This window comes from Schistocerca gregaria, chromosome X (assembly GCF_023897955.1).
Source record: "Schistocerca gregaria isolate iqSchGreg1 chromosome X, iqSchGreg1.2, whole genome shotgun sequence".
Lineage (NCBI taxonomy): Eukaryota > Metazoa > Arthropoda > Insecta > Orthoptera > Acrididae > Schistocerca > Schistocerca gregaria.
The window spans coordinates 594,721,885-594,749,580 of record NC_064931.1 but is presented as its reverse complement, the minus strand read 5'-3'; the positions used below and the strand labels follow the sequence as shown (position 1 = coordinate 594,749,580).

Here is a 27,696-nt window from a genome sequence, read left to right as displayed (position 1 = left end):
TGAGAGCTGATTAGAGGGTACAGTGGAAGTGTGTTGCGTATTCTGATTAAAGTTGGTACTGCCTCGTTGGCAGTGATGGTCGTGTGTTGGTAAGGATGATGCCAGTTTAGGGCCTGCAACCAATCTGTCTGCATGCTACACACACTGGATCTACACCTGGTCTGGGATGCGATTTCGTACACGTACTGGAGTACTCCCATTGTTATCCCACGCACCCTGACTGTAAATTTGTAGGTCAGTCTGTTGATTCGACCTATTGTGCTGTCATTCATGAACAACATTCCAAGGTGTGTGTTGCAAAAGAGCAACGGTCGCTCACATACCGCTGTTGTAACCCAACATGCTCTACAGAGTGTCCACACGTTGCCTTGGCCTGCTGGACCGCCAGATCTGTGTCCAACGGAGCGCATATGGGACATCATAGGGCGAAAACTCCAGCGTTTTCCAAAAACAGCATCAATCGTCCGTGCACTGACCGACCAAGTGACACAGGCATGGAAATCAATTGCGTAAACTGACGTCCGGAACCTGTACATTACAATACATGCATCCCTTTCTATGGCTTTGCTCTAGCGCGAAACAAGGGTGTGTATGCTCCTTGAATCATCTCCTCATAGTCCTCAAAATGTGTTATGGAGTCGTAATGCGCCTGTCTTCGTGAATGACAACTTCAGATCGCTGCAACATGTCAGGTCTGACAACCGTGGACCGTCTCCCCGACCGCTGCACCAAGCGAGGTGGCGCAGTGGCTAGCAAACTGGACTCGCATTCGGGAGGACGACTGTTCAATCCCGCGTCCGGGCATACTGATTTCGGTTTTCCGTGATTTCCCTAAATCGCTCCAGGCAAATGCCGGGATGGATCCTTTGAAAGGGCACGGCAGACTTCCTTCCCCGTCCTTCCCTAATCCGATGACACCGATGACCTCGCTGTCTGGTCTCCTCCCCCCGATCAACCCAACCGCAAATGGTGGAGCTCTGCCGAACCGCCTTCTGAAGACCTGACCCTCCGTGCTCAGGCACTAACTATACTTCTGTCGATAGCAGATGTTCCATAGCCTTAGCACAGGCATTTGTGAATATCGCCCACATTTTCTTTCTCTCCAGTGATAAATTCAATGACGGTACGTTGCTTGTGACGTACGTCACCTACAGACGCTATTTTGAAACTGTCCATCAGCCACGCTATCTATCGGAAGTGACGGAAACTTAGCGCGCTCATTCTGGAGACTTTCCACAATATATACGCAACGTTTCGCATTCGCAGAATTGCTTCCAGCTGAGAAAAAAAATTCGGTGCATAAATTTCTGGGCAACCCTCATACGCAAAGAACCGAAAGCCACGCACCGTAAGGTGACTTTTTGAGTATGGATGTATATGTGGACACTGCTGGTGTAGATGGGTTTAGAATTATACGGCGTCATGCCTTGTGCTGGCCACGAGCCGGACTGTCGATCACCAGAAGGAGCACAATGCGTCACAATATCAGCCCATTTTCTTGCAGCCAGACCATCGATGCTCCTCGCAGGGGCATTCGATCTGCAAGATCGTGAACGCGCTTATCTTTCCAACGGATACTTTGTCAAGAGTTTACTGTGAGTTCCTCAGTTAGGAGAAAATCGTCTGTCAAACTCAGCTGTTGTGCGAAACAAAATGTAAATCACAGATTTAGCTGTCAATTATAGTTGATTCTAGATTTTCAGCTAATGGTGAAGGTACTCTCGCTAGGGAGCAGTTACACGGGATTCAATGAAGCTCCTGAAACTTCTGCCATTACTTTTCACCGGCACTTGATAGAGGAACTTACTGTGCAGTCAAATGGTTCAAATCGCTCTGAGCACTATGCGACTTAACTTCTGAGGTCATCAGTCGTCTAGAACTTAGAACTAATTAAACCTAACTAACCTAAGGACACCACACACATCCATGCCCGAGGCAGGATTCGAACCTGCGACCGTAGCGGTCGCTCGGCTCCAGACTGTAGCGCCTAGAACCGCACGGTCACTCCGGCCGGCTTTTCTCCGCTGAAATAGGCTGGGAATCCTCTGACGTTGGAAGACGTGTAGCCACCTTCACGAGTGCCAATACTCTGTCGTGTAAGGGCTCCACTTGGCGCTGTGCACGGATCACTGGAGCAGGCAGACATATTGACGTCAAGCAGGAGCTGGGAGCAGAAGGGATCATCTGTGCCATCACGGACACTGAGTAACAGGGGGAAGTAGTGATTGTTGCTGGCTGGACAGCTGTTGCGCATGAGTTGTCAGGGGCATTCGATCTATAAGGTGGTGCGGCCAGATCAGGTTCTGGTGGCGGATTAGATGATCTTCAGGAGCCACAATCTGAAACATTTGACGCCCAGGATTTCTGACGACTTTACCTTGCTTCCAAGCAAGTGTACAGTCGACTGTACTGAAGTAGATATGGAAACCCTTGTGATAAGACTTACTGGAGCGCATGGACTGAGGTGTCTAGGATGGAGACAGAAGATCTTGCACCGTGCGGTGCCTGCCCTGTGTAGGAGCTCTACCAGGCTGCGGCCACTGACAGCGGTGGTCTCTTATGTAATAAGGAAACTTGGCAGAGTTTTTCCATTTATCTACCTATCTTCACCTGAATCATCGTAGTCATCTGCAATTAGATGTACAGACCAGTCAGTTGCGCTAGTCAAGTGCTGGACGCTATTATGCTGCAAAAAATGAAATGAGCCTATGGTATTCTTGGCCGGGAGGCCCCATCAGGGGAAATTCGGCCGCGAGTGCAAGTCTTATGTCAGTGGAGACCAGATTTGACGACTTGCGTGCCGGTGATGAGGACGAAATGATGAAGAGGACAACACAACACCCAGTCCACGAGCGGAGAAAATCTCCGAACCCGGTCCCGCTGCATGGGAGGCAAGCACGTTACCCCCGCAGCTAAGCAGGCGGACTATTAAGCTGCAATATACCATAAACGCAGATAACGTGAGTGGCGGAATGTTTTGGTCTCACAGAACTATGTGTGGCGATCCTTCAACAGCAAAAATGATGGAGACGGTTAGATCGTACGTCATAAGGTGGTCGTTGTCTTTCAGCCCCCATAAGCAAAATTTAAGAATGTGTCCACTACCAACAGCGACATTCTACCCTGGACCGATCTGGCAAAGTCAATAAGCATTGACCTCAGAGTAGTGTGGCTTGGGTCGTCGATAACAATGCTGAATTGGTGCTGTCTGATTCTGGGCACAGATATTTTAGAAGCAGAGCACATGCTCACTCACGGCGTCTAAATGTCGCCAGAAAATTTGACGCTGATCCGACGCCTTCGTGTGATTATTGGAGTAACCGGAGTATATGAGATGGGAATTCGGGAAGAACGATAACCCTGGATACGGCTTTGTAGGTGGCCAAAGGTGAGTGCTATTGCTGGAGTTCAGATGATGGCACAAGAATCAGTTTGTGCTAAAAAACCAGAATCCGTTGTTTCAAACAGGTCCTCCAGGAACCCATTATTCGTATCGACAACAATACATGGCATTGTAGTTGATAATTCCGTGTGGTGTGGACTAGCTCACTGGATACCGTAGAAAATTCGCCTACTTCTTTCATGGTGTCATCAATCTAAATAAATACTCCTTCCTGCTGATAAAAGTCAGTGTCTGAGTCCATGGGGTGAGGACATTCGACGTTGGACTGTTGAGCAGAGCGAAGGAAATGTATCTCGTAATGATAATTACATAAGGATGGCGCTCATTGCTGCAGACGTTGCGTCGGTTTTTCCGAGAACTTGAATCGCGTGTCAAACAGTGCAATCAGGGGCTTATGGTCTGTGATCAACTGGAATTTCATGCTGCAAAAGTTAACGTAAAACTTCTTGATTCCATAAACGATGGCCAGTTTCTCCTACTTAGTTGTGGAGTAATTGAATTGTCTCACTGATGTTGTCTTGGAGACATAAACAATTAGTTGGCCTGTTCCCAGTAATTTGTGTGTATTTCGCGTTGGCCAATGTACTACTGTGATGCGTGTGTCACAAGTGTGGCTTAGTTGTATGAAGGGATGCCGCCAGAATGGTCGCCGTTCTGACAGTCCCGGCTACTCCAGACGTCGTCGCACTGTAAGTATTTGTCGCGCTGCAGACTAACAAATTCCTGACTCAAGGCATGTAACGTTGACGTACGATTCCACACGGCCATATGAACAATATATCTATCGTCTTGGACGCTGATCGAAAAGTCTTCCCTTCTGAATTCTCCTGAGAATCTTTACAGGTCCTCCTTCCTTACTGTGTGTTGATATACACCTGGCTCTGTATCAAGCTATAGCCGTCAGGATTGCTTCATCATACTATCTCAGTGTGTCGGTTGATGTCCCGTACTGAACTGTCGAGATACTGGCTACCTAACACTGCATAATTTGGTTCATCAGAGAGTGACTTTGTGGTTTTTAAGAGTCTGATTTTCTCCCAAGTACCCAGTTGTTCAAGAAGGGATTCCATCACTATCTTCCAAAAGTTACGGCCCACATATCGATCTCTGTCGACGTTCCTTTGTGATGTTTCTTCGATATTACCAGGATGGACCACCGTGTTTTCCAGTTCATGCACTAATCTTGAAGACTCAACTATGGATATCTCAAACTCTAGGTTCCTAGAGCCTGGTAAAAAGGGAGAACCATTACCAGTCATCGAAAGTTCCTTAGATGCTGGTCATCAGTCCTACTTTGTAGCGAAACATTACACTTGTCACTGGTTCTACCACGCAGTTTATTTCATCTTCGATAGATCTTACCTTCCTGAAGCCATATTCAATTCAATTATGTCATGTCGTCTCTTCATGGGTAAGTGGCGGTGCACAAAGGAGTCTTTCTTGGTCCTTCCCCGAAACATAAAAAAGGCATATCGCTAGGTGGTATATAACAAAGAAACGGTCTTTCTTCTAGGACTTCGGATGTTTCTGCATTAGCGGTTTTTCACCAATCAAGCGCCCTCCCTGCGCCAGACACTCATAACAAGTGCTGGTACTAGCAGCACTGACAGGCCGCGTATCTTGCAGCATCTCTGAACTGATCGCAACTGGACCGGAAGCTCTGTCACTCTTTAATGATTTTTTGCAATCCGAACTCCGTGTGTGCTAATTGTACTTTTATTAGTCACACCTTATTTGGTGAGTTCATCTACCTCCTACATTTCCGCTGTTCCTTGTTAGCCCCTTCTCTATAGCCTAAGAGTAGCATAATGTTTAATAATGCTTATAGCTGATGTTTGGCACAGTCCTACAACTCTTCCAGTATTGTAACATCCCTCGTCTTTATCGCAGCCCTTATCAATTAGTGGTAGATTTTTTTCTTTAAGAATCTTGAAAGGAATTTTGTCATTTGTAACTGGGCTTCTAGAAATGGTCCTACAAAATTTATCATTTACCATTTCTGTTACACGATTCTTGAATATAGACTACATCCTGGGGCAGCTCTTCCATGTTTTTCCAAACCTCATTCGCGGCAACAGTGCTTCGCATAACATTTATTTGCACTTCCTTTAACGACTAGTGTGGATTGTGTTCACCACAATGTACATACTCCGCCTCACTTTCTTTGAAAGCCACTCCAAAATGACCCAAATGTTCACAACTGAATCATTTGGAAAGCAGCTGGTGATCATAATGGAACCCCACGGAAAGGAATACATGCTTTCTTTATGCTTAGCCGATACTCTCTTACCCGAGACATGACCGCTATCACATTATTCTTTATTTCGCGGTCCCGTCCCGTCCTGAAACGATGTGAGAATTCTTGGTGTTGTGCCTGGCAGGAGAGCCAACACCGTTTTACTACAGGAGGCCGAAATGCACGCGTTTAGGTCACGCAGGCTGGCGTGAGGTCTGGAACATGACAAGGGAATTACAATTGAGAAAAACGGACGTAGCTGGTGTAATACTTAACTTTAATCCATTAATGGTGAACGTCGCTCTTGACATTACATGATTCACAATATCAATAATAACTGATAATGGCGCCTTGCTAGGTCGTAGCAAATAACGTAGCTGAAGGCTATGCTAACTATCGTCTCGGCAAATGAGAGCGTAGAAGTCAGTGAACCATCTCTAGCAAAGTCGGCTGTACAACTGGGGCGAGTGCTAGGAAGTCTCTCTAGACCTGCTGTGTGGCGGCGCTCGGTCTGCAATCATTGACAGTGGCGACACGCGGGTCCGACGTATACTACCAGACCGCGGCCGATTTAAAGGCTACCACCTAGCACGTGTGGTGTCTGGCAGTGACACCACTCTTGGTTCATCTTTTCTTTGGCCAGCTCGTCTGTTAAATTCTGCTGAAATAATGCGTGAATGTGTTATGTCTCAGATAGAATAAACGGCACATTGAACATGGTGGATGGGTGACAGTAAGGTTGGTATCTCACTGCACTCCGGGGCGTTTTCAGACATTTTGGCTGGTCACCGGGGCTGAGTTCGAAGCGGGACTCATCGCTCAAGACAATTCTACTCCAGTCAATGAAATTTAAGGCCGAAGATGCGTCTGTAGACGGTTCGGACGACGGTGGGATACCAACCTGACTGCTGCCCACCACACTACCAAGCAACCAGGAATGACGATCAGAGGTGCCATTTCTATTCATAGCAGGACCCCCTTGGTTGTCATCCACGGGACGCTTCCAGCATAGTGGTGCATCGACGATATTCTACCCCAAGTTTTGTTACCCTTCATGGCAAGCTACAATGGGCTTACATTTCAGCAAGATAATGCACGTCCGCACAAGGAGAGAGATTCTACTGCTTGTCATCGTGCTTTCTAAGCCCTACTTCGGCCACCAAGGTCGCCGGATCCCTCCCCAGCTGAGAACGTTTGGAGCATTATGGGCAGGGTCATCCAGCCAGTTCGAAATTTTGACTATCTAACTCGCCAGTTGGACAGAATTTGGCACGGTACCCCTCTGGAAGACATCCAATAACTCTATCACTCAATGCCGAGCCGAATAACTGCTTGCATAAGTGGACCAACGCGTTATTGACTTGCTCAGTTTGTGAAGCTCTTTCTCTTGAATAAAGCATCCTTTTTTTTAAATTGTAATTATATATTCGTCTGTACATGTACATGTACATCCCACTCGGATAATTCCATAGTGGTGCGTCGCTTTTATTTTATTTTATTTTATTTTTCTTAGAATGTATTTGAGACGATTATGTTTTGGGTGTTGTTGAAGAAAAGTCCTGCGTTATACAAGGCACTCTTTAATTAGTGTTGTTTTACCCAATCATGTTTCAGCACATTCTATGCTATCTTCAGTGGTTTCCCTACATGACGGTATCATTTATACATGTCGGTAGTTTTCTTTCTACCAACATTCCACAGCTTGTCAGGTTTTTTTTGGTGCCGCAGCCTCGCTTCCCTTATTTACAACGTGATAAAGCATATGTTTCTTTCGCTATTGTCGGTTTTAGTTGTTACACACGCGTATGATATATTTCCTCAGCAAAATGTAAGGTTCCTGCCGCCATTATAACAACACGTGGAATGGGGGTAGAAGCCTTGTCTCCTGTTGATGAACTATACCAGATGTGCGTGTAATGGCTAAAGAAGACAACAGCAAAACAAACAGATGTTTTAACGGGAAATAAATTAGGTAATCAAGGCTACAGCATCAAAAAACCATGACAAAGCCGAGGAATTCATGGTGGATATAAAACTACCACCATACTTAAATTATGGTGTCATGTTGGAAAGAAAATAAGTAAAAACCTACCAGAGATAGGCCAGAAGTCACTAATATGTTTCGGCAAAAAAACTAATCAAATTGTGTCTTACATAAGGCTGAAGTTCTCTCCAAAATGTTTGATAACATCTTCATACAAATCCTGCGTGTCGTGGAATGGTACTGTCTAGAGCCGGCTGTAGCTAGCACACATGAGAGTACCTATTCCATCAAGCGATCCGTCACGTTGACGTTAGTATAAATGTCATTTACCTTTAATATCGATTAAACAGAACTGTTATTTACAATCTCATCATAACTCATTACAACTCTGCTAGTGACAGATCGAGAGAGAGGTAAGTAAATGAATAACAGATTTCATAACAACTTTTTCTCTTGTTCCGTCATGACACCATTGTCCTCCGGAACACTTCTTCTGTATAACCCACAGGATCACTAAGCTGCGACGATAAAGTATAAATGACTTCTCCAGCGCAAGTACAGACACTCGCTCGCCATCGTGTCTTGTTGATGGGCTGTGTTCACGTTTCTCCTTTCCTATCTGCACATAAATTCAAAAAGAAATCATCTCACAGTAGGCATTCCTCTCCGTAAAACTAAGTAAAACCAAATTTCTCCACGAACGCCTTTCAACGCTGTAGCAGAAGGAAGTCAAAGGTGTTGCTAGCTTACACTACTACATGTACCACTGGTATTGTTCATAGCATTGTTCGAGTCCATGACTCCATTACCTAGCTGTGTGTTTGTACATTGCCAGCAGAAAGAAAAAGAAAAAAAAGCACCTGGAAAGCCGACGTTTATTTTGATCCGATGACGACATATGTTAGCTGGGAGATACTGACGGATATTAGATGTACTGATAATGGTTTCAGCGTTATGCGCCAACAGATAGCGTAGTGGCATAGCTACCAGAGCGCCATCTGTGTCCACTCTTCAGTAGAGAACGCTCATAGCCAGAAGGCTCAGTGCGGTGCAAACGTGTGAAGCAAGCAGGCAGTCGTGCCACGGAGACGCATGCGTGCTTTCTACAGCCAACTGAGCCAGTCTGAAAGGGGTCAAATTGTGGCCTTCCGAGCGACGGGATGGTCCTTTCGGAGAATTGTCACACACGTTAGACGTGGTACGTCAGTTGGGCAGCGATTCTGGTAACAATGGTCACATGAACGTTTTCACACCCGTAGATGAGATTCTGGACGTCCACACAGCACAGACTCCCACCAGGATCGTCGTATTGTAAGGGCAGTAGTGACAGATCATTCAGCTACCACAGCACAGATAAGAGGACTTGTGAGTCCAGACGCGTCAACACGAATTGTTGCTATTCGGATATTGGCAGTGGGACTACGGGCACGCACGCTTCTAGCCCGCCTTCCACTCACACCACAGCATCGACGTGCACGCCTCGAGATGCGCCGTCAGAGAATCACTTGGAAGATGAAATTGCACACCGTTGTGTTCAGCAATGAAAGCAGATCTTGCGTACACGCAAGTGATGTCGTTTGCGTCTACGGCGTAGACCTGCGAGTGCTGTGTCGTAGAGTGCTTTCGTCCAAGACACACTGGCCTCACCACATGCTTTATGGTCTGGGGTGCGATAAGATACAACCCTCGTCAGCCTCTGGCTTTTCTGGAGGGAACGGTAACCAGCGCTCGGTACGTACAGTATGTTCTTAAACCCGTTCTTTTGCCCTACTCGCAACTGAGAGGTGGTGTGTTGTTCCAACAGGACAATGCTCGCTGATACACTGACCGTGAAACTCATTGCCTTGCAGCAGCTTCCCTGGCCAGTACAGTCTCCGGACACGTTTCCAATCGAGCGCTTCTGGGATACGATGGAAAGAGAAGTGACTCGTGCAACACAACCAATATCTCTTACAGTTCTAGAAACAGGTCGAGCAGGCGTGAAATAACGTATCCCAGAGTCAGCGCCTGCATTGCTGCCCGTGGAAGCTACGCCACGGACTAATATGTGCGTTACAGCATGGGCCGATACATTCCACCTCAGAACCGCTTGTATTATCGATCTATAATCATTTCATGTACTCCATATGCAATGTTGCAACAAAAAATCGTAAGTGAACTGGGAACCTCTAAACTGGAGTACTAACTTTTTTTTCCCGGCAAAGTGTTTCCATACGTATAGCTGCTGTCTCAGTTTTCGTTCACCTTCATGGCTGGTGACGCCACCAAGGCTTCCGCGACACGCTTCGCCTACTGTTAAGTGTCGACATCACGTGGTTGCTAGTGACTGACACAGTATTACACTATAGTAGCCGGCCGCGGTGGTCTCGCGGTTCCGAGCGCGCAGTCCGGAACCGTGCGGCTGCTACGGTCGCAGGTTCGAATCCTGCCTCGGGCATGGATGTGTGTGATGTCCTTAGGTTAGTTAGGTTTAAGTAGTTCTAAGTTCTAGGGGACTGATGACCTCAGAAGTTAAGTCCCATAGTGCTCAGAGCCATTTGAACCATTTGAACCATACACTATAGTAAGTTTAACGCATCACGGAATAATCACATAAGTAACACGAAGACTGATATGCTGAACGTGATGAAACATGATCCAATTGCAGAACGTAGCACAGGGCACAAATACAACAAGAATGCATCGTTCCTATCAAAGACTTTATGTTTCAAACTATTATACGTTTTAAGTGTACTAAATGGGTGAGTTCCTTAGTACGTATAGCACAACGACGGTGTGTGATATTGAAGCGGTGGTGCAACAATGTGCTTAAAGAGTTTTTAATTCCATAAGGTCAGCAGTATCTTTGTCCATTCTTTTTGCTTGGCGCACTCCAGAGGCAAGTAGCTGCAGCAACAGTAGCATTTACTCAAGTTCACGCAAGAGATCCGACATGCGGCAAAGATACAAGGCGTTGCTGTATTACATTATCGACACGTGCCGCCTCCACATTGGATGACCCTGGTGAAGTACTTCAGAATCCAGTTATAAATTCAGAGACATACTCGTAATGTGATAGTTTCGCAACCGCATTAGTGAAACAGTGTGTCTGCCTGCATGTTTAGACGATGGCTGATGAATAACATCTAAGAATACTACGCATTCTGTGCCTCCTGAATTCTTGTGTGATTTTCTTCAGATTTTATTACGATAACATATTGGCAAAGAACGATGTATACAAATCCGTGCATAACTCTACACCCTTCCTAGTTTCACAAACTTTTTCTACAGACTTTTCGGTATTCTGCGATATTTATTTATTTAAGTAGTTTAAGATGCGTTTGAGTTTGTATTCTCTTTCCCTGCAAATATTTACAATATAATTTTGAGGGTTTTCTTAACGACTATCTGGAAAATGCCAATATCTGTAAGAGGCTGCATAACTACAGTTTTCGTACTTGCAGCTTCGTCTTGTGTAAAATATTTCAACACTACGTGGTGTCCTCCAAGACCCACTAACAAACTCAAAAGCTAGCTGACGATGATAATTTTTCATTTTATAGCTTCTATTGTCTAACATCTTAAGTACTTTTCACTTGAACTGTTCTTTTGTTCGCGAGTAAATTATTATTTTTGGTAGCATTTTTTTATGCAACTCTTGCGATTGTATAATGCTTTTCTCTTTGGTAGCAGCACAAAACCGTGGTCGTACAGAATTAATTGCTCAGTTCTAAAACTCATTTCATTAGCAAAGCTGTCGTGACAGTATATAAGAGCGTACTTTCCATATCAACAACTCTGTAACAGTTACAAAATAACTTATATTTTTGCTTTATGTAGAATTTGGAGCTGTTCAGATTCGCCCAACTGATATTCGCAAATTACGTAGCTACTCAATGGGAGTTTATGGATATTAATCAGACAAATTAATATTTAAAAAATTGGTTATCTAAAGACAAAGAAATATGTGTAAACTGACGTTTCGCTCTTCTGAACTATTCTGTGGTCACAATAATTGTTGCATGATATATTTCACATCACAGTTTCAATCAACTAAATTTCAAACAGTAATATAATTCGTATGGAGGGAAACAAATGATGAAAACTTGGATGGGCTAGTCATTTTATCACACATTCACCATCCGTCCAAAACGTTCTGTCACTGGTTTTATTCCTGGAGTACAAGCGACGTCTACGCAGTCACAGCGGCGGCATCTTGACCTAACAACTGTTATCATGTGCGTTCGACCAGCAGGTGTGAGTACGCAGTGTTACGTAGCGGAAGTGCGACCGTAGTGTGTCAACGCTGTTGGATCACAAATCTCAAAAGGTGCAACATCTATAAAACGAATGTTCTGATCATTCTCCAGAATTTTATGCTCCTAATACGAACCTACCGCAAAACGGCAAAGTGTAGAAATTCACATGAAGGGTCAACGATCTTACTACATTATCCACACAGAAGCCAGTATGGCGTGTGAGTTGAATAGCATGCCAAAAGAGGATCTTTCTGACAGTTTCACGTAGTTGTATGAACGTTCTGTGCAAATTTACTCAAGTGGGGTAACTACGTAGAACACCTGAAGCATTAAAACCACCATCTTACCTTTTTTCTGTATTTTTCCTGATTCAGTCTCGAAACTCTTGGTTTGAGGGGGTAGGTAACTACCACCATCTTTTTTTCTAAACACAGACACTTATTTATATTACACAGAGTGTTGACGTTACTTGGTATACAACAAAATGAAATTACGGTATTCTGGCCTCATACTTCTACAGACTTACAATGCTCAATACTGAAATTACTTATCTCTATCACGTAAGAAAAGTGAAAATGTATTCGTAAATATTAATGATGGTTATCTCATAGAAAAGTTTTACAAAGTACAGCGTTCGAATTGTTTTGCGCATTTCCGTATGTACTGCCTGACAAAATGTGAAACGTCCATAAGGGGAGGCGGAAACTGAATGGAATTTCGCAGGTTTAAAGGATATCTGATGTTTAAGTGACGAACCTACGTATCATCATGACGTTGCACACGCTCTGGTCTAGATGCGTGCACTGAACCTGCTGGGAAGGATGTCATAAAGCCTTTTTATCCTCTCCTGGGGCAAACTGGCTCACAGTAGTTGTTACTGGTCGTTAATACCCTGCATATTGGCACTGGGACAGAGATAATGTCCGAGCTCGTCCCACACATATTCTATTGCGGACAGATCTGGTTATCTGACTGATTGTTGGAGTACTTCACCATCACAGACACAGTTCATAGACGTACGTACCAAGTGTGGAAGCGTATTGTCGTCTTGAAGAATGGCACCACTGTACTGTCGCATTAGAGGTAACACATGAGTACTCATTTTGTCCTTGACGTAACTTCGTGCTGTCTGATTCGGCTCAGTCACAACTAGACGTAACGAAGTCATACCCAGTGGCTCCACAAATCACGACGCCAGAAGTAACATCACTGCCCCTTTCCAAAACATTGGAAGAGTGGGACTTCTCTCATTGTCGCTGCCATACTCGCCGACGATGGTGATCGGGGATAGTGAAGAAGCGTGATTCATCGCTGAACACAAAGCGACGCCATTTACAAATAGTCCATGCGGTCGAGGCAGCATTCCAAATGCAGCCGTTTGCGTTTTGGATAATGGCAGCTTACGTACGGGATTCCCTTGTCCCGCTGCTGCTAGACAGCGTGCAATGGTGTGGGATTACACAGAATATTTTAGGTGGTCGATTACTTGTTCTCAGATGGCAGACGCAGTTGTAAAGAAGTTACGATGTACTTGGTGCACAATATAATGATCCTCCATTATGGTGGTCAGACGTGGTCGACTAGAAACTTGACGACGCGTCACTGTCATATCCGAATGCCCCACAAATCTGGATATTACACGATTCGATCAACCAGCCGAGTTGAGACCCGCAATGAGGTCCCTTTAAAACTTGTTCAGGTGCTGACAATGCTGTCTCACAGTGACGATTCAAGGTCTGACGCTGTTCACGCCTCTTATGTTCTAGAGGACTGATGACCTCAGATGTTAAGTCCCATAGTACTCAGAGCCAATTGAACCATTTAAACTTCCGACCATTTCTTCTAGGTGCTTCACTGTTTTTGTCACGCAGTGTAGATTCGCCAAATGATTCCTTGAAATTCAAGAGAAAATCCAAAAAGAAGAACAATTTGTCCCCAGTAATTTATAGATAACCTAAGTTAATTATAACGGCCTTACTTATATTTTTAATACTTGCTGGGTAAATTCGTTCAGTAGGAGAGCAGCACCTCATGGAGACGCAGGTTGCTTCGAGAGACTGAAGACCTCTTATGAAATACCAATAATCAATGCGACTCCTCAGTTTTCCCTGAAGAACGTTACTGCGGGCAAAAAGCACCTACGACTGTGTACTGTAGCCTCGTCCATGACGTAAATTGTAGTGGAAGGGATAATTTCATCGAGACGAACAACGATGTACATAATGGGTCGTGATACGGAAGATTTGTCCCTGTGATTATAGCATCAAATGGATATCGATATAATTAAGGATAGAGCACCATCTTATTTTCAGATATATGTGGAAAAGCGTTGGTCATAGTTTTATTGAAGGAATCACTCTGTCATTTGTCTGAAGTGATTGAATGTAAAAATAGAATTAGTGTGCTTGTATACGAATCTTGCTCTTCCTGAACACGAGTACACTGCCTTATCCACTACGCCTTCTCCCTCAGCGACATACAAGATGAGGAGGAAAGCTGCCTAAATTGAACCACTTTTGAGATGTTACTTTTTACAGCCTAAATAGTACGGTAAAAAATTGGTTCAACAATGCTATCCTGAACTGCAGAATGTTGTTCTTGGTGTCTGACTTAAAGAATGGAAATTATGAGAAAAATAAACATAACACACTTAATTTTCTAAACATCTTCAAGTAGTACAAATTAGGAATCTAGTTTCCTAATTGTACCAGTGGGTGCGGAAACTGTACCACCCAGTACCACGTTCATAGGAGGGTTGGAACTTGAGTAGTGGCAACTACACTCCTAGAAATGGAAAAAAGAACACATTGACACCGGTGTGTCAGACCCACCATACTTGCTCCGGACACTGCGAGAGGGCTGTACAAGCAATGATCACACGCACCGCACAGCGGACACACCAGGAACCGCGGTGTTGGCCGTCGAATGGCGCTAGCTGCGCAGCATTTGTGCACCGCCGCCGTCAGTGGCAGCCAGTTTGCCGTGGCATACGGAGCTCCATCGCAGTCTTTAACACTGGTAGCATGCCGCGACAGCGTGGACGTGAACCGTATGTGCAGTTGACGGACTTTGAGAGAGGGCGTATAGTGGGCATGTGGGAGGCCGGGTGGACGTACCGCCGAATTGCTCAACACGTGGAGCGTGAAGTCTCCACAGTACATCGATGTTGTCGCCAGTGGTCGGCGGAAGGTGCACGTGCCCGTCGACCTGGGACCGGACCGCAGCGACGCTCGGATGCACGCCAAGACCGTAGGATCCTACGCAGTGCCGTAGGGGACCGCACCGCCACTTCCCAGCAAATTAGGGACACTGTTGCTCCTGGGGTATCGGCGAGGACCATTCGCAACCGTCTCCATGAAGCTGGGCTACGGTCCCGCACAGCGTTAGGCCGTCTTCCGCTCACGCCCCAACATCGTGCAGCCGTCCTCCAGTGGTGTCGCGACAGGCGTGAATGGAGGGACGAATGGAGACGTGTCGTCTTCAGCGATGAGAGTCGCTTCTGCCTTGGTACCAATGATGGTCGTATGCGTGTTTGGCGCCGTGCAGGTGAGCGCCACAGTCAGGACTGCATACGACCGAGGCACACAGGGCCAACACCCGGCACCATGGTGTGGGGAGCGATCTCCTACACTGGCCGTACACCTCTGGTGATCGTCGAGGGGACACTGAATAGTACACGGTACATCCAAACCCTCATCGAACCCATCGTTCTACCATTCCTAGACCGGCAAGGGAACTTGCTGTTCCAACAGGACAATGCACGTCCGCATGTATCCCGTGCCACCCAACGTGCTCTAGAAGGTGTAAGTCAACTACCCTGGCCAGCAAGATCTCCGGATCTGTCCCCCATTGATCATGTTTGGGACTGGATGAAGCGTCGTCTCACGCGGTCTGCACGTCCAGCACGAACGCTGGTCCAACTGAGGCGCCAGGTGGAAATGGCATGGCAAGCCGTTCCACAGGACTACATCCAGCATCTCTACGATCGTCTCCATGGGAGAATAGCAGCCTGCATTGCTGCGAAAGGTGGATATACACTGTACTAGTGCCGACATTGTGCATGCTCTGTTTCCTGTGTCTACGTGCCTGTGGTTCTGTCAGTGTGATCATGTGATGTATCTGACCCCAGGAATGTCTCAATAAAGTTTCCCCTTCCTGGGACAATGAATTCACGGTGTTCTTATTTCAATTTCCAGGAGTGTATTTATTTACAGTTCTTACAAAATAGATACGTGTTTAAAAGTTTTACTGACCTTCAGAGTAGTCACCAGCATTGTGTATAACACGTTGCCAGCGATGTGGATGTCGTAGGATACTCTTAGCATTGCCAGTTGTGTTGACAGTCCTAGCGGCGCGGTCTATTGCCCGACGAATTTGTAGCAGTTCTGATGCGAATGCTGTGAAGTGTTTTCTTCGGTTTAGAAATCGAATAGAACTCATGAGGACTTAAGTCAGGGGAGTAAAGTAGGTGGTATAGCACATAGCAGCCCCACCAGTCAAACAAATCATTAACAGCTTGCACTGTACGTGCTTGAACATTGTCCAGCAAAATCATGGTCAGGTCCTGGAGAAAGTGTCATCACTTCTGTCTCTATGCTGTTCATTTTTGGAACACAACCTACGACCAGCTAAGAGACACAAGTGATCACACTTTCTGCAGGACCTGACCATCATTTTGCAGGACAATGCTCAAGCACGTACAGTGCAAGCTGTTACTGATCTGTTTGACTGAAGGGGGTGCTAAGCGCTATACCACCTACTGCACTCCCCTGACAGGCCCTTGTGAGTTCAACTCGATTTATAAACTGAAGGAAACACTTCACGGCATTCGCTAAAGAACTGCTACAAATTCGTCGGTCAACAGACCGCGCCATTCGAACTGTCAAAAAACTGGCACTGCTAAGAGTATCCTACGACTTCCATATCGCTCAAATGGTTCAAATGGCTCTAAGCACTATGGGACTTAACATCTGAGGTCATCAGTCCCCTACGCTTAGAACCACTTAAATTCAACTAACCTAAGGACATCACACACAGCCGGCCGGATTGACCGACCGGTTCTAGGCGCTACAGTCTGGAACCGCCCGACCGCTACGGCGTAGGTTCGAATCCTGCCTCGGGCATGGATGTGTGTGATGTCTTTAGGTTAGTTTGGTTTAAGTAGTTCTAAGTTCTAGGAGACTGATGACCTCTGAAAGTAAGTCCCATAGTGCTCAGAGCCATGACATCACATACATCCATGCCCGAGGCAGGATTCGAACCTGCGACTGTAGCAGCAGCGCGGTTCCGGACTGAAGCGCCTAGAACCGCTCGGCCACGGGTTATACACAATGCTGGTGACTTCTCTGAAGGTCAGTAAAACTTTGAAACACGTATTTGTTTTGTACGATCCCTAAATAAATAGTTGCCACTATTAAAGTTCCAACCCTCGTGAACTCATATGTCCCTGAGCTTGAAGGTACGTACTAGTCGAAGGAAATGTTCCCTATCTTCTCTGAAGGTCAGTAAAACTTTGAAACACGTATTTGTTTTGTACGATCCCTAAATAAATAGTTGCCACTATTAAAGTTCCAACCCTCGTGAACTCATATGTCCCTGAGCTTGAAGGTACGTACTAGTCGAAGGAAATGTTCCCTATCTTAATTCAGTCATCACTATTTTCAGGCATTTCAATGTAGCTTTTTCACTCTTTTCCCCACTCCTGCATACTTTACATTAACCCACATTTTGCCTTTCATGTATCTGATAGTTTTCTTCTATTTTCTATATCATTTCTCTGACTCATAAATGAGTTTTTATGGCGGCTTCCCTATAGAGTCTCGAACACTTCCTTTTCGCAGGTGGAACTGTACTTCTAGGTTTCTTCTCCTTTGCTTTGGTTAACTTTATTTTCTTATTATTATTTTTTCATACGCTACTCATCAGCTTCAAGACTCCTTGGCTAAGCTTTGAAGTTTTGCTTGGAGCTTTCATTATTTCCATCGAATTCTGTGTTATTTCTTTGATGGACATCCTTAGCCCATAGCCGGCCTGTGTGGACGAGCGGTTCAAGGTGCTTCAGTCTGGAACCTCGCAACCGCTACGGTCGCAGTTTCGAACCCTGCCCCGGGCGTGGATGTATGTGAGGTCCTTAGGTTAGTTAGGTTTAAGTTGGTCTAAGTTCTAGGGGACCGATGACCTCATATGTTAAGTCCCATAGAGCTCAGAGCCATTTGAAACATTTGAAACTTAGCCCATTTTTGCCTACCATGGCTTCTTCTGCATATAAATTATGTGAAAATGTTACTCCACCTTCAGCACAGAAAGCCACCATTGTCTGTGAAATGGACCGAAAATGAGATAAACATCATCAGACGCTGACATGCACATCAAACAGTTTCTATAACTTACGAATAAATGCTTCAAAAATTATGAAAGAATACAATAAGGCATGCTAATGCTTATCGTCTCCTGACTTCGAGATCATCATTGTTGAGGCCAGATTTGAGGGGGCATTCGATGACGTCACACAAATGTTCATTAGCGCTGACGCACTGTAAGAACAGCAATTTTGAGACATGACCATATATACGTATGTATACCCCATAGGACAATAATACAGCCACTGGTATCTATGCTTTCGATGACAGAAGCGATATAGTATATTCTTCTGCGACTAGCTGCATGAAGTGAAATGTATAATGATTCATGCCACCAGGACGTTTGTTTTCTATAGTCCCATCGTCCAACCACGCTTTTCCATGAGGACCATACTCGCGAATAACGATTTTGGTGGGTCAATGGTCCAAAACACTTGTGCATTCGCCATCATTAACCAATCAACCCGTCGCTAGCTGCTCAGTTGGCTTTGGGACCCCTGCTCTCCTCACTATTACCTGCATTTCTATTTCGCATAGGCCCGTAGTTCGTCATAGGTTGTCGGGGGAGCACCTAGAAGAGGTGGAAGGGAAATGAAACCTCACGTGTTCTGGAAGGGTGTCATAAAACCCTAGTATCCTCTCCCGAGGCAAGCTGCACTACAACTACTCTGACTGGTCATTGATATGCTGGATACTGTCACTGGCGTGGAACTGAGTCTGAGACGGTCCTACCCATTTTCTATCATGTGCTGGTCACTGGAGTATCTCAACACCACGCAGACACTTCAAAGAGATACGTGCCATGTGTGGACAATCAGTGTCATGTTGCAAACTGGCACTGCGATATCGTCACATGAGCGGCAACGTATGAAGTCACAGGATGTTCGTGACGTACCGTTGTGCCGAAATAGTATGTAACCTCCCCCTTACTAATCGGCCTATCCTGCTTGCGATATAAAATATGACCGTGGATCACATGTGTGCCTAATGGATTTTTAATAATTGGATAAGGCTATCTTTCCCGAAGAAGTAATACCGATAAGTAGGAAGAAAGTGTGCAACCGACCCTTCTGATGGAAAGTCTACTGAAAATAAAAGGTAATTAAACCGAGCAGGGCTATAATTTGAAACAAATTAAAGTTGTTTTGTGCATTCACTCACGAACAACACCGGACTGAAAAGGGGTACCACTGATTATGAATCCAAAAGTTACATTAATGAACAAAAAGGAAATAATTAACGGTCGCCAGCCCATTAGAGCAGTTTACATCCACAATCCTGTACAAGATGATGGGATGGAAAAACATGTATTATTAAACACTGACGTGGCAACTGAAGGTTGTCACGTTTTTGACACTAATTTTAAGTGAGTATGTAATGATAAAGAAAACTGAGAAGTCACTCTTACGTTATGTTTGAAATTAAATTTTGAAAAAGGCAATCGAATAATGATTTGAAAATATGTAATTAAACAGTATGTTAGTATTGAACTTCGTTACGTGAACATAACTTTCAGTGACCTCAACATAACGTCATCAAAGAAATTTAGATAAAAAGCAAGCACTCTTTACTTTGCCGTTACTTATTTTGCAAATTGGATTTCATATTATTGTATGAACTACTGAGCCTTTTTTACTGACTTGAACAGGATTAAACATTAGAATACGTACCAAACCTAACAGCCACGTGCTCCAAGCTATATGTATAATAAATAAAACTTCCGTACTCTTAATTTGTGCATTTCTTCCGGTTTGGATTTTTTTCAGTGATTGATTCTCAAACTTGAGAAATGAAATTGCTTTACTTTAGTAATATACTGAAACCTCTGTTGTAAAACAGTTAATTGAAAGTAGACTGAGGCTCAAATAATTAAAAGTGAAATTATTCATTAATAAACTGGCTGTAACTGCTCAAATTGTTTCTAAAGGAACAGGGATCCTACTTTAAACAATGTCTGGGGGAAATGAGGACACAATCGCCCCGAGTTTAACTGATTATTATTTAAATAAATTTTATCAATCAAATCACATTCAGTTGTGCTGCTGGGTTAGTCGTTAATACTTTCCACCAATGAACAGTCTTACTTCAGTGCTGTGCATACGACGAAACTCGGAGCCCACGACGAAACTGTGTTGCTGGAACTGCTGCTGTTGTTGAAGACGGTAGCGTCTTGGGAAGCCACGGCTAATTACAGAAACGGGAAATCATAATTAATACAGCCTCTTTCGGCCGTCCACTGTCCGTACTCCTGCTATTAGACATCTGGCCGGCGCGTCTACATGTTACCGCCGAAATTGGTACTCTCCACTGCGAGAGCGTTAACACCACACTTCCGCACACTACAAGTGCTGTAACCCGTCTCTCTCTCTCTCTCTCTCTCTCTCTCTCTCTCTCTCTCCGCGCGCTCCGCGCAGCAACTACCTACCCAAAGATTTTACAACGAACAAGCACTGCTATTATCGTTACTAGTCGATGCAAAGAACAATTCCTTTGGCTTTGCTAATAAGTTTCACAGTAACTCACAGATAAATACAATGAAACGTCAACAGACTTCTGCCTAAATTTACACAAACAGTGAAGCAATGTCGTTACTTATTAAAAGAAAGCATTTAAATTACAAATATTTATATACAATTCAGAAAAAGTTATATATCGGTAGTAGGTGCTGCATTTTCGGTGTTACAAGTTCCCTCAATCACTACCAGCCATGGCATCAAGTCATACTAGATGGCTTCCCACACCATGACGCCAGCAGTAAAGCCGCTACACTTCTCCAAAGAATGAGACCCCTCCCCAGGTCGCCGTCAAACTCAACGACAACGTCATTCGGCGTGGTGCAGAAATGCCATTCTTTGCTGACATAATGCGACGCCATTCATCAGTATTCCAAACTTCCCCATCACAGCACTACCCCCAAAACAGCCGTTTGTGTTATTATGTTAACGGCAGCCTATGCATGATACGGTAATCCCTAGTCCAGTCGCTGCTAGTCTCCTGCCAATAGTGTGAGATAACGCAGAATGCTAGAGAGAGTCCATTAGTTGTTCTTGGATGGCAGGTACAGAGGTGAACGAGTTAAGACGTACTTGGTGCACAACACAGCGATCCTCCGTTGTGGTAGTCAGACGTGGTCGACCGGCACACTGACGATTTGTGTCTTCCCTCACGTTTCAAAAAAGGGTTCAAATGGCTCTGAGCATCAGTCCCCTAGAACTTAGAACCACTTAAACCTAACAGGCCCCCAGGGTGGAAGGCTGGCGCTTTACCACATTGATTGCGGGCCGCCTTGGATACATCGCGATCTCCGGCAGGCAAAGCACTCGCGGTAATGCGCTTTGCAGAGCATCCGGCAACAGGGCAATCCCGAGGCCAATCGTAGCACATGGCGCCAAGTTTCCGTGGTTTAAAAATTGTGCGTTGTCGACCTACACAACATTAGTAATTTTGGTTCCTATTGGCATCAGCTATCCAGGGTTAAAATTTCGTGACACAATTTTTTCTCCGCCCTGTATTTATGCAGTTTTATACCGATATCTTAAATAGGTGGTTCTTTTTGTGCTGAGTTGTGACTCCTAGGGGTCCAGTTTGTGTCTGCCTTCTGTGAAATTGTTTAGTTGTTAGTTCCAGCTGCTCATTTAGAATGTGTTGATGTGGACTGGGTGTGTGAATATATATTTGTCGTTCCTCTAAGAGGTTCATTTTCTTGCCTTTGTTAGTGATATGTAATATCTGCAAGTTGTCATTAATGTTAGAAACAGGGTGTCTATATTGATTCCAAGGATGAATAACTGAAGGACCGTTCATTGTAATAAATGCAGTTACCGCTTCAACATAGATTCTGTTGCCATTAATGATATAATCACATCTGGCGGGGTTATCATGATAATACAGAATTACATTTGTCTTCCTTGCTGAGCTTCACGAAGGTACAAGCATCTCGATATTGACAGCGTTTCATATCAAGGTTTGAACCAGCACTGGAATAGTCGAACCAGCACTGGAATAGTCGAAGTAATCACAGTCTGCCTTTGGTAGGGTGGCGGCATGGGCGTCTAGTTTACAGCCTTATATCAGAGTTGGCGTTCGGGGTTTTTGTGTGCTTCAGCCATCTTCGTGCGCTACATTTCCTTTTGAAGATGAATGACCTACTCTTCTCGTAAATCGATACTGAAAATCAGTTTTTCAAGTGAATACGCACGTCTGAAACCACGTGTTGGTTCAAATGGCTCTGAGCACTATGGGACTTAACATCTGTGGTCAACAGTCCCCTAGAACATAAAACTACTTAAATCTAACTAGCCTAAGGACATCACACACATCCATGCCCGAGGCAGGATTCGAACTTGCGATCGTAGCGGTCACGCGGTTCCACACTGAAGCGCCTAAAAACGCACGGCCACACCGGCCGGCGAAAGCACGTATAATCGAAAAATTTCTCAGAGATGATGTTAAGATTGACTATAACGATCATGTTTGCATACATCGTTCCATAGCGAGCACAGTGGTGTATGTGAAGTTAATAAACGACGCAGCGAATGACAGGATTCAAAATAACACTAGGAGCTGTATCAAGTTCCGTGATTCATATGGAAATATTGGTGACGTGTCTGTAGACCACTCAGGGCTTGGCCTGCTGACGATACGTGTTTTTGAACTCCCATTTAAAGTAGCTTCTAAGATAGTGATTCTGGCGCTCCATCCGTACGGGAAAGTGACAAGCCACATGGCCGAGAAGTGGACGAACTTTTATCTCACATCCATGTATCAAAGGAGTGTGGCAGGTCCGTATTGACCAAACACATTCTGTACTATTTCATATATTGGCGGATGCCGCACCTTTATGATCTATGATGGCCAGCCGAAGACGTGCTCTCGCTGTGGCCTAGAAGGACATGTTCGCTCGGAGTGGATTCGACAGAGAATGCAATTGCCACTTGGGGGTACAATGGTTTCAGTGGTTTGAAATACGCCGACGACACTTCAGCTGACGTATGTCGAGATTCTCCAGAATGAGCCCAGTCAACTGCCTGCGCCGCTGCCACTACTGAACCTTTGCTGACTACGACTGTACAGCTGAGAGATGAGGAGGGGACATCCTCTATGCCCGTGCCCTCTCCTGCTCCGCCTGTGTTGACATGTGGTGAGGAGGTTTCAGCAGGGGATGGACATCGACAGAATGGCAGTGCCTGCTGCTGCCTTCATGCCAGACCATCAGGACCTTCTGGCATCTTCAGATACTGAACCACATATGCTTGAACAACGGTCACCAAAAAGACGTAAAAAACATCGGCTTACTCTGTCAGACACGTACCTACCACAATCTATGGACGATAGTGATCCTCTCTGGTAAGACCTGCTCCCGTTGGATTCTGTGGCAGAACATGAAGCCTGTCTCCCAACAGATACAGAGTAATCAACGCACTCCCCTAGCGCCGTGCCGCTCATAGATGGATAGCAATCAGGCCTTTGCCATTCTTCCTCCGACGCAACACTGTCGCCCTCGTTCGCTACAGAGGCTGAGCTGGACGATCTGGGTCCACACAGTACTGCTAGGTCCGATGATGCTGATTATGAATCAAAGTACGTTGAAGTAACTGTGGTTGCTGCTGCCACAACCCATGACTGTTATTCGACTGGGGATTCGGATGGAGTCATGCTGTCTGTTGGAGAGTCACTTATGGGCACTGGTAGTCTTCCTGTATCAATGAGCGTCCACGTGACTATTATACTATGGCAGAGTTATGGGATTAGTAGATATCAACACTATCGGGATGCAGGAAAAACTTGCTCCGCGAAATATTGCAGTTGTCGGACATCGATATTGCCCCTTGCAAGAAGTTCGCCTCGACAAGTTCCCAGCTTTTCATGGATTCGATGTCTATGTTACTCCATGTGCTGACAGTGGTATTGGGACGACGATATCCCTACGGGAAGGAATCGTGGTTGAAGATGTGTTTTACGTGCTATCGCCCAGGGGTCTCGCGGAGACCTTCCATGGTGTTCGGATGATCAATGTTTATGCTGCCACTGGCTCAGAAAAGCAACGGAACTGTCGAAGTTTTACTCGGAAGAGATGGCGCCTTTGTTTGCAGGCCGCTACGACCATTTTATTCTTGGTGGAGACTTCAGCTGCGTGATTTTCCAGAAGGAACTACAGCTACCGGTGCAGGATTTGAATCTCGTTGACACGTAGGAATGTGTGCAAGGTGATCGAAGTGGATATACGTACGTAACGAGCCATTCGGCAAGTCGCCTTAATCTTGTCTATGTTCCCCATGGTTTCATGGCTGCGACAATTCACGCTGAGTTGTGGCCTATGGCCTTCTCTGACGGTATCGGGTACATATGCACTGTCTCTCTCCATTGGCAAAGATTGTGGCGCCGTCGAAGCACTTAGAAGTTGAAATGCTGCCAATCTCCAGGATCCGGAGTTAATAGAGGCGACATGATCCACCTGTGAAAGAAGGCTTCCAATGTATCCTTCAGCCCTCAGGTGGTGGCTCGTAAGTGCTGAGTCTGATTTGCGTCACACGATGATACAATATGGTAGCAACAAGATGTATTGGCATCGAAATATGTTGGAATTTTATTTCACACTGTTCCGGAAACTCTCTGGCCAAGCCCAGTCTCCTGATTCAAACTGAGAGGGTAAAGACGACGACTGTTTCGTTTACAGGTTGCCGTCTTACGGGAGCAATGATACATGGAAGATGTCAGGATCGGATCCGTGGAGAATCCCCATCAATGCACCACATTATCAGAGCGAGGCACTGGTGTCAGAGAGTATTGACGCATTCTCTTGTCATGCCATATGGCCGCCGATTGACGTCTCAGAAGGATACTGTGAGCGGCTTTGTGGACTACCATCAACAGTTCTATAAAGAACTGTATGAGGATGCTAAAGAAATGGATGAAGTCCTCCAGTCTTTCCTTGGTGTTGTTCAAAGAGTTGCTGTGGAGATCCTTACCACTGGAGTTACAGCTGATGACATCGATGACGCTCTCCATAAGGGAGCGATAAACAAATCCCAAGGCCCATACGCTTTCCCCTTGGAGTTTTATCGCATCTTTCACGACATTATAGATCTTCGTTCGATTTCTATGTACCAATAACTTATGCCTCCTAACCTTCCACACCCTCCTGCCTTTATGGAGGAACTGATTATTCTGGTTCCTTAGTTGTCCAAGTGTCAGGGGTTTAGCATTACCGGCCGTTTCCCTTAGCTGTCTGGATATCGGGGATTGAGAATTACACGCCGTTGCCGAAGCTTAATTGTGATTTCAAGATTTTCACACGGGTCCTCGCAGCCCATCTCAAGCGCGTCCTGCCTCGAATTATATCTGTGGATCAAATGTGCCTTGGCGGAGACAGTAACATATAGACAGTGGTCAGTCACTATTGCGATGTTATTGCATTAGCACCAACCTGCAGCTTTCTAATGTCGGTGGACTTCGACCACGTGTTTGATAAGGTGAGCCATGGCTATTCTGCGGAAGTGATGCGACGGATCGTCTTCCCCCAAGACATTATACACATCATCATTCGACTTCTACGAGGTGACTGATCCTAGGTACTGATCAATGGACTTTCAGCGGGCCCCATTATTATTAGCGGTCACGCGGTTCCGGACTGAAGCGCCTAGAACCGCACGACTACCAACCGGAACACAGTGGAGATACTGACATCTCTTGGCCGGTGGTGTGGCGTTTCGTACACCATGTCTTCCTCACCGCGGCGGCTCGTAAAACCTGGTATCTGATTGCCAATGAGAAACACATGACGCGCCTCTGGCTGCATGCCATTAGCATGGCAGACACTATGCTTTGACCTTATAATCACATGCTTGACACAGATGAACATCGTCTGGTGTGTGAACCTACTGAAGATATATGGTTGTTTATAAGGAAAGTACTTGCTTTTCTCATACGAGCTGCTCCACACACTGTTGTACTGCAGTCACTTCTGTTCGTGGATGAAACTTTATTCCCATTCACGAAAACAAACGCTGTGAAATTGATCAAAAGACTCTCATTGTTTTTTGCGCGTTTCTCGAAGCTCATCATACCTCTTTAATATGCAGTTCAGCATATCGTCAGTATTATACCAATTTTTTTTGGCAATAGTTTCATGGACCCTCCCCGCAGCTGGGGTTTCCCGGGTATGAGAAACTGAATTCTTGTTTGGTGTTTTTTACGCAACTTAACCCATGTTATAGGATTATCGATTTTTTTCGAGAAGACATGCCCGACTCTCAAATGCTAAGACTTGGTGATCAATGTGAATCTACTCATCTCTCTTTGGCATGTGGTCGGCATTTTGTTTTGTTTCTCCAGTAAGGCGTTCCTATGTTAATTTTTGTTATTTGCTATCTTGATGAAGTCCCCAGGTTGTCTTGAGCCTGTTGTATGCTGACACATTGGTTAAAAAATGTTATACTGTTACTGGAATTGTTATTAAATTCAGTGATGTCAGTTATCTGTATCTAGTAACTCTTTAAATGTTGCGTAAAAGATATTTTCTTTGTGTGATGCTCATTACTGAACTGTTCTGCCGCACTGTAAAAAAAAGAAAGATTGAGGTTAAGGGCAGCTCATGAGAGGTGGGAAATAGGGGATCGAGTCCCGGTCTGGCAAAAAATTTTAATCTGTCACAAGTTGCCGATGATAATAGATATTCACCAAGTGTAAATCCACTTCATACATCATAATGTTACTAAATTCACATTTTTACGTTTTTCCCGACCTTATGAAGTTCATTTGTAACTTCGATTCACCTTAAATGTTATCACGTCAGGCTGAGAGCTTCTTCCACTACTACTACTGCTACTACTACTCCCTCCGATGTGACAGCGCATGATATAATGGCAGTTATGATAGGATGCCGTGATATTCACGTAATATGAAAGGATCTCTTATTTTGATAATAATTTAAAAGATATTAAATAATAAGGGACACAATTGTCCAGGCTACAAAAATTCTTAACTGAAACGTTAATGGTACATATGTCTTAGAACTACCGAAATCCGGATATTAAAATTATTAATGTTTCAAACTTTTCTTGAATATTGCTCTCTCTTCTGAACAGTTTACATCTCTTAGTTCAGGAAAACAGAGCTACACACCTATTGCTCTTAGTTTGTCAACTACGGGCATTGAAAATGTTCGAAATATTTCGTGGTAACTTGCACGGAAGTAAAATTAATGGCACGAATTAATATAATTTATGTTAAATAAAGAATGCTTCAACATGCTAATAGCACCAGTTTCTTACGCTTTAAGTACGTTTTAACTCAGATTCACTAAAATTTCCTGTAACAGAATATTTTCATTGAATGTTTCCATTTCTCACATTTGTCAGTTGCCGGTACTCAGTTCAAATGTTGAAATGTGTGTGAATTCCTAAGGGATCAAACTGCTGAGGTCATCGGTCCCTAGACTTACACACTACTTAAAATAACTTATGCTAATAACAACA

At 44.8% G+C, this 27,696-nt stretch overlaps 1 protein-coding gene across 3 annotated transcripts in view; it reads left to right on the top strand.

Annotated features, from left to right (window-relative positions):
* The window catches only part of LOC126298832 (myrosinase 1-like), a 208,904-nt gene that overhangs the window by 36,387 nt on the left and 144,821 nt on the right, over nt 1-27,696 (top strand). The gene's annotated exons all lie outside the window — the stretch shown is intronic.